Below are 6,707 nucleotides of genomic sequence, written 5' to 3' on the forward strand. Positions count from 1 at the left end.
AGACTTCCTCTTAAAGTGGTAAAGTTAACATGTATGATTGTTTTTATTCATCCATCTATGTTACACAACTAATTCATTATTGTCACATTTAGTCCCTTCTTTTCATGTGCAAAAATTGAAATATATATATGATCATGTCAAACTGTTAAAGTTTGAAACAGTAAATAGCACATGAAATACAGTGGAGAATATTTAGTCCTCATTAATGCAGATGCAAATATTCTAAATACTTCACCTTCCAGATGACATTTAATATGAGGAACAATTTATACTTATATATATGGCAAGTATGTTTAATAAATCTGGATGCATCAGATGAAGCATTTAGCCATAGAATCATATGGACTTTTTTTAAATTTAAGTGTCAAACTGTTTCTATATTAGTAATTATAAATGATAATCCTGGAACAAATCTCATTTCAGTCTAAACTTTTTCAAAAGGAGCACAATATGTAGGTTAGATACAGCTTCAAGTAGCCATCAATGTGCCATATAATGTTATATATCTATTTTTTTGTGGACACCTCTTGATGATAGGAGGAACTGATTTATAAGTTGACCTTAACGTTGCCTCTACATAAACAGACAATTGCATTTAGAATAAACAGAGGTTTATAAACCTCCTCCCACTCCGCAACTTTGTTGTGGATACAGAATATTTAAATGTGTACCTGTAAGATGAAATACTGATTTGAACCCAAGTCCAAATCGTCCAATCTTAAAGGTATCATCTTTTTCTTTCAAGCTGACGTAAATAGTTTTGATGCCTTTCCAATCTTTTTCGGTGAAGATGCCATCATTGAATGTACAAAGAGCTGGTCCCTAAAAGCAAACAGAAAATTGATAACACATGCAGAAAGACTCATTTTCCTACATTTTTTTCACTCAGCAATATCAATTTATTAAAATTAAACTTTAAATTTGAGATTTTCTTTACTTTTTTTATTTTAAAAATTACAATTTCATGATTGCTGAACACATTGTTATATCCTAGACCAAATACAAGAAACACAAGAGCACCGCTAAGCGGAGCATCCCCTCATGGAAGAAACTTCACCAGCAATGGCAATGTCTCCATACGAGAGAAATATCTCAAGAGGGAAGTTAAACAAGATACAATCATCTAGTAATCAAGGGCACCCAGTGACAGAAAAGCTCATTTTATATTAAAATGAAATAACTGTGTCATTATTATATTATTTGTGTGAGAAATTTTGTTTACCTGGAAGATTTTTTTGTATTTGTAGTCAAAAACTCCATCCCCTAAATTATCCTCCATACATGTCATAACCTTGAAAGTACTGGCTTTAGCATCTTCAGCATTCTGTACCAGCTCCTGCCAGGGTACATAAAATTACAGAAGTTTAGTAGATCTCATAGAGCAACATGTAAAACTTCACATTCATCAACATTTTATGACAGATGAGTTTATTACTCTGATGATCTGGGGCCCATCAGGATATTGTCTGAAGATGTTCAGTAACTTGCCCTGATGATCTGGATACTGTCAGAGGATGTTCTGTAACTTGCCCTGATGATCTGGATACTGTCAGAGGATGTTCTGTAACTTGCCCTGATGATCTGGATACTGTCAGAGGATGTTCTGTAACTTGCCCTGATGATCTGGATACTGTCAGAGGATGTTCTGTAACTTGCCCTGATGATCTGGATACTGTCAGAGGATGTTCTGTAACTTACCCTGATGATCTGGGGTCCATCAGGATGTTCTTTAACTTACCCTGGTGATCTGGGGTCCATTAAGAGACTGTCAGAGGATGTTCTGTAACTTACCCTGATGATCTGGGGTCCGTCAGTAATTTATCCTGATGATCTGGGGACGATCAGGATAATGTCAGAGGATGTTCTGTAACTTACCCTGATGATCTGGGGTCCGTCAGGGTACTGTCAGAGGATGTTCTGTAACTTACCTTGATCATCTGGGGTCTGTTGGGATAATGTCAGAGGATGTTCTGTAACTTACCCTGATGATCTGGGGTCCATCAGGATACTGTCGGAGAATGTTCTGTAACTGACGTCGCACGGGGGGATCCTGCAGACCCTCATAGTCATTGTCTGCAAGAAAAAAGTCAATTTATTATCTCTTCCCATCTCGATCAGAAGTGAAAGAAATAATTCTTTCCATTTCTGAGATTTATGATGTAGACAAACATAGGTAATCAAAGATTATGAAGCTCGCCTCAACGAATGTTATCAGTTTAAGTAATGCAAATCTCACATCATATTTTCTTAATATTTAGTATTCATCCCAACAACAACATTCTTGCAAGTTGTGTTTAACCCCTTACATGGCATATACACATTTCTACGCGTGTAGCATGAAAAACATGTATAGTGTAAACAAATATTCATAACTGTTATTGCTGCAGATATCAAGGACTTCACGTTCATTCGGATTGATCTGTTCCCAAAACTTTAACCAGGTCTCTTGTATGAAAAATATAGGTCAGATCCAGCATCAGAAGCAAGTCTGATAGTGTCCTTCCTTAGATGCATCATCCATGCAAGTTTGGTTTAGCTAGGGCTTATAGTTACTTGGGAATGAAAATGTAGGTCAGACCCAGCATCCGAAGCAAGTCTGGTAGTGTCCATCCCTAGATACATCATCCATGCAAGTTTGGTTTAACTAGGGCTTATAGTAACTTGTGAATGAAAATGTAGATCAGATCCAGCATGCTGCATCCGAAGCAAGTCTGGTAGTGTCCACCCTAGATATGTCATTTATGCAAGTTTGGTTTAGCTGGGGCTTATAGTTACTTGGGAATGAAAAAGTAGGTCAGATCCAGCATCCGAAACAAGTCTGGTAGTGTCCATCCCTAGATGCATCATCCATGCAAGTTTGGTTCAGGTAGGGCTTATAGTTACTTGGGAATGGACTTGCTCCTAAAACTTTAATCTGGGACGCTGACGCTAAAGCCGACACTGGGGGTATAGCATAAGCTCATCTCGACTTCATTGAGGTGAGCTAAAAAGTAAACCAAATGTCTCTGTCGAGACTGTAGCTCTACTGGTTTGTCCTTATAATAAAGGAAGAGAAAAGTAGCAGTTGGGATATAAAACTTTACAAAAGCAATAAATAGAATAATGATCCTTGATTAAGTCTCTTTTTGTGGCAAGATTGCAATAAGACTACAACTGTTGGAGTAGCTTTTAATAAAATTTTACAGAATTTTCAATTTTAGTTACCATGGGAACATGGTTCATCAAAAACACAAAACTTATAATTATGTATCTCAGTGTAGTCTACGAGGGTTGTTCGAAAAGGTTGAAGACAGATGCCATAAAATTAATACTATGAAGTTTATGCTTACAAAATTTTTTAGGAACATACAACAACAAAAGTTAGAAAATTTTTGAAAATTTCAGCTTGATACATTAATTTTTTTCTGAATTATAATAAAATAAAAAGACATTATTTGTTCACCCGACACAGTCGCCATTGCATGACATCATTGTTTCTCAATGTCCTCGTTCTCTACCTCATACACATATCTTGATGAGATTCCTTGGAGTTAAGTAAAGATTCAATCTCGCCTTGTTTATAAAATGTCATGAACAGCTGATTTCAATGCATATGATATTGTAAATAGATCTATACATGGTGAAAGATTCTAACTTAATTATAACAGCATGTACTTGCTTGTCGGCATTCCACATCTATCACATATGATCATTGTCACTTTTCTAAGTGACAAACTTTGAACACTCTTAATACAAATCGACATTAACTTTAATTTACATTTCTCCTCTCTCTTATCTTTTTTCGGCATTTTAAAACAAGTACTTTTAATGCATTTTATTTTCCAATGGCCCATTGAAATATTTCCTAGTTCTATGCCAGTTTTTTCAGGGAGTGAGACTTAATTTATTGCATGTTAGAAAAAGAACATCCCCCTCTCCTTTCTGACATCATTACACCTCATAAATTGTTTGGACATTTCAAATAAAATTTACTATGAAATTTCATAGAACTTATAGAATGGGACTAAAATTGCAAATTTACGGTATAATATAATACAGCATGAGTGAATTAATGACATTTTTGGATGACAAATGCTCATATAAAAAAGTTTTTTCTCAGTTAAACTTATGTAAGAAAAAGAGGCCCATGGGCCACATCGCTCACCTAAGAAGCTTTGACCATTCTGTTCTTTACCGTATTTCCCCTTGTAATACAAAATGCATCCCCATCCTACCCCACTGATCATAATTTAGACATTTTGAAATCTACACTACCCCAGGATCCTTCTATGTGCATATATGTTTCAGCTTTTCTGGCCCAGTGGTTCTTGAGAGGAAGATTTTCAAAGATTTTTCCTATATGTTTCTATGTAAAACTTTGATTCCCCATTGTGGCTCCGCCCTTCCCCTAGGCCAAGCTTAAAAAATTCTTTGTATGCAGTTGCCAACCTGTAATTTTTAAACTGGGTCGGTAGGTAGGCATTCTTTTTTTTTTTTTTTTTTGGAAAAAAAATCAGATTTTTGTTAAATAACAAATTAAAGAGGTTTTCATACACTTACTAGACATTAATAAGCTCACCTCTTCTTATAAACCACTGATTGATAAAAAAACGTGTCAAAATTTGAAAATGAAACTGTTTCAATATTCTGAAAAAATTAATTACCAAATGGCTTAAAAAAAGTTTGGGTCGGGTGCATTTTCAGTGGGTCAGTAGGCAACTGCAAACAAACTTAATTTTATTTTAGGCCCTAGGGGTAATGATTTTTACAATTTAGAATCTACACTACCCCAGGATGCTTCCACATAAATTTTAGCTTACTGGCCCAGTGGTTCTTGAGAATCAAAGATTTTTCCTATATATTTCTATGTAAAACTTTGATTCCCCATTGTGGCCCCACCCTTCCCCTGGGGGTCATGATTTTTACAATTTAGAATCTACGCTACCCCAGAATTTTTTCACATAAGTTTCAGCTTTTCTGGCCCAGTGGTTCTTGAGAAGAAGATTTTCATAGATTTTTCCTATATATTTCTATGTAAAACTTTGAATCCCCATTGTGGCTCCGCCCTTCCCCCGGGGGTCATGATTTGAACAACTTAAAATCTACACTACCCTAGAATGCTTCCACATAAGTTTCAGCTTTTCTGGCCCAATGGTTCTTGAGAAGAAGATTTTTTAATGACCCCACCCTATTTTTGTCTTTTCTTGATTATCTCACCTTGTGAGGGGACTTGGCCCTTTATTTTAACAACTTAAATTCCTGTTCACCCAAGGATGCTTTGTATAAAGTTTGGTCAAAATTGGCCTTGTGGTTCTTGAGAAGAAGTCGAAAATGTGAAAAGTTTACAGACAGACAGACGGACGGACGATGGACAAAATGTGATCAGAAAAGCTCACTTGAGCCTTTGGCTCAGGTGAGCTAAAAAGTGTAATCTTTGAAGTTGCGCCGCCTCGACATACCATTGCTTTAAACAAGAGGCCCATGAGCCTTACAGGTCACCTGAGCATCATGCAACAACATACTTTTCAACCATTGAATTTGGTTCATGTTTTAAACTAGATGTCATGGCATTCACAATTTTGAAAGAGGCACCATTGCTTATCATAACTATACACTTAGCATGCTTAGCATGGTTACTTAATACCCACAGACAAAGAAGGGGAACAAAAAACGCATTTTGACTAATCAGTAATATTCAGCAATTATCAGTAGTGCCCCTCCCACACAAGAACCCCTGACCGTAGGTCCACACATTTCACAATTTTGGAAGAGGCACCCTTGCTTACCAAAAATGTTTGATTAATACCAGGGAGCAGAGTTTAAAAATTTTAAGAAATTATATTTTCTTTTCTGAACATATTGTACAAGCAGTGTAGCTTATCTAAAATGAAGCAAAATCATTTTATTTTCATTTTAAACCTTTAAATACAATTGATATATATTAAAGTTTAACCACATAACACTTAGCTATTAATTGATTGGGGGACCGTAAATAATGAAAAGATTTACCATTAACAGAGGAATAGAGGAAATTCGGATTAGGAAAAAACGATCGTTTTTTGAAGTAAATAAGTCAGGTAGTACTTCAAAATGGATAAGGTTAAAGTAATTTAAAAACAGTTGGAGCATGCTGCCTGGAAAATTTTCATTAATTTTTACTACCCAAAAACGGTAGCACGGGGCATCAGGCGATGCTAGTTGCACACTCCTGCAACTGCCATGCAATGGTAAGCAAATTGCAACGAACTCGTTGGTGTAGAAATTGAACTCGCTGGTTTTGTTTTTGTACTTTCAATTTCGATTTCAAAGATGAATATAAAAGTTAAACTGACCGCGGCCAGTAGCTTCCGGATTTTTACGAAGAAAAAAAAGTTTAGGTCGGCGATGAAAATTAGGGTCGGTCGGGTAACCGTAAACAAACATATTTTTTTGTTACGCCTTATAATCAAACTAAAATTTTATTAAATCATAAAGAAAGCATTGTAAATCAATTAAGGGCTATGATTCAGATTTAATTTTGATTAAAAGCGACAATGTGTAATGAACTTGTGTGTCATCTTATTTGTAAATTTCTTAATTTATCAATTATTCCCTGAAATTAATATTTACAAATTTTCTTATCAATAGTCACGAAGATAAATGGAATACTTCAAACTTCTATTGTCTTTTTTAAGTCTTTTTGTATATGTCTTCTTCATTAAGTTGCTTTTGCCTTGGCATAGGTACTC

The 6,707-nt window shown here is 35.4% G+C and overlaps 1 long non-coding RNA gene across 2 annotated transcripts; it reads right to left on the bottom strand.

Moving 5' to 3' along the window:
• Nucleotides 1–673: 673 nt before the first annotated feature.
• Nucleotides 674–2,074, bottom strand: LOC134244584 (uncharacterized). 2 transcript variants are annotated; one of them, XR_009987251.1, is made up of 3 exons: nucleotides 1,982–2,074; nucleotides 1,223–1,336; nucleotides 674–822 (listed from the first exon to the last, which is right to left on the bottom strand). It is a non-coding gene; the product is annotated as an uncharacterized LOC134244584 (long non-coding RNA). The 2 variants fall into 2 exon arrangements; XR_009987252.1 differs by lacking the exon at nucleotides 1,982–2,074 and adding an exon at nucleotides 1,876–1,928.
• Nucleotides 2,075–6,707: the final 4,633 nt, after the last annotated feature.

The sequence above is a fragment of the Saccostrea cucullata genome, unplaced genomic scaffold, assembly GCF_032062105.1.
Source record: "Saccostrea cucullata isolate Sc308-1 unplaced genomic scaffold, CSIRO_AGI_Scuc_v1 ctg14128, whole genome shotgun sequence".
NCBI lineage: Eukaryota > Metazoa > Mollusca > Bivalvia > Ostreida > Ostreidae > Saccostrea > Saccostrea cuccullata.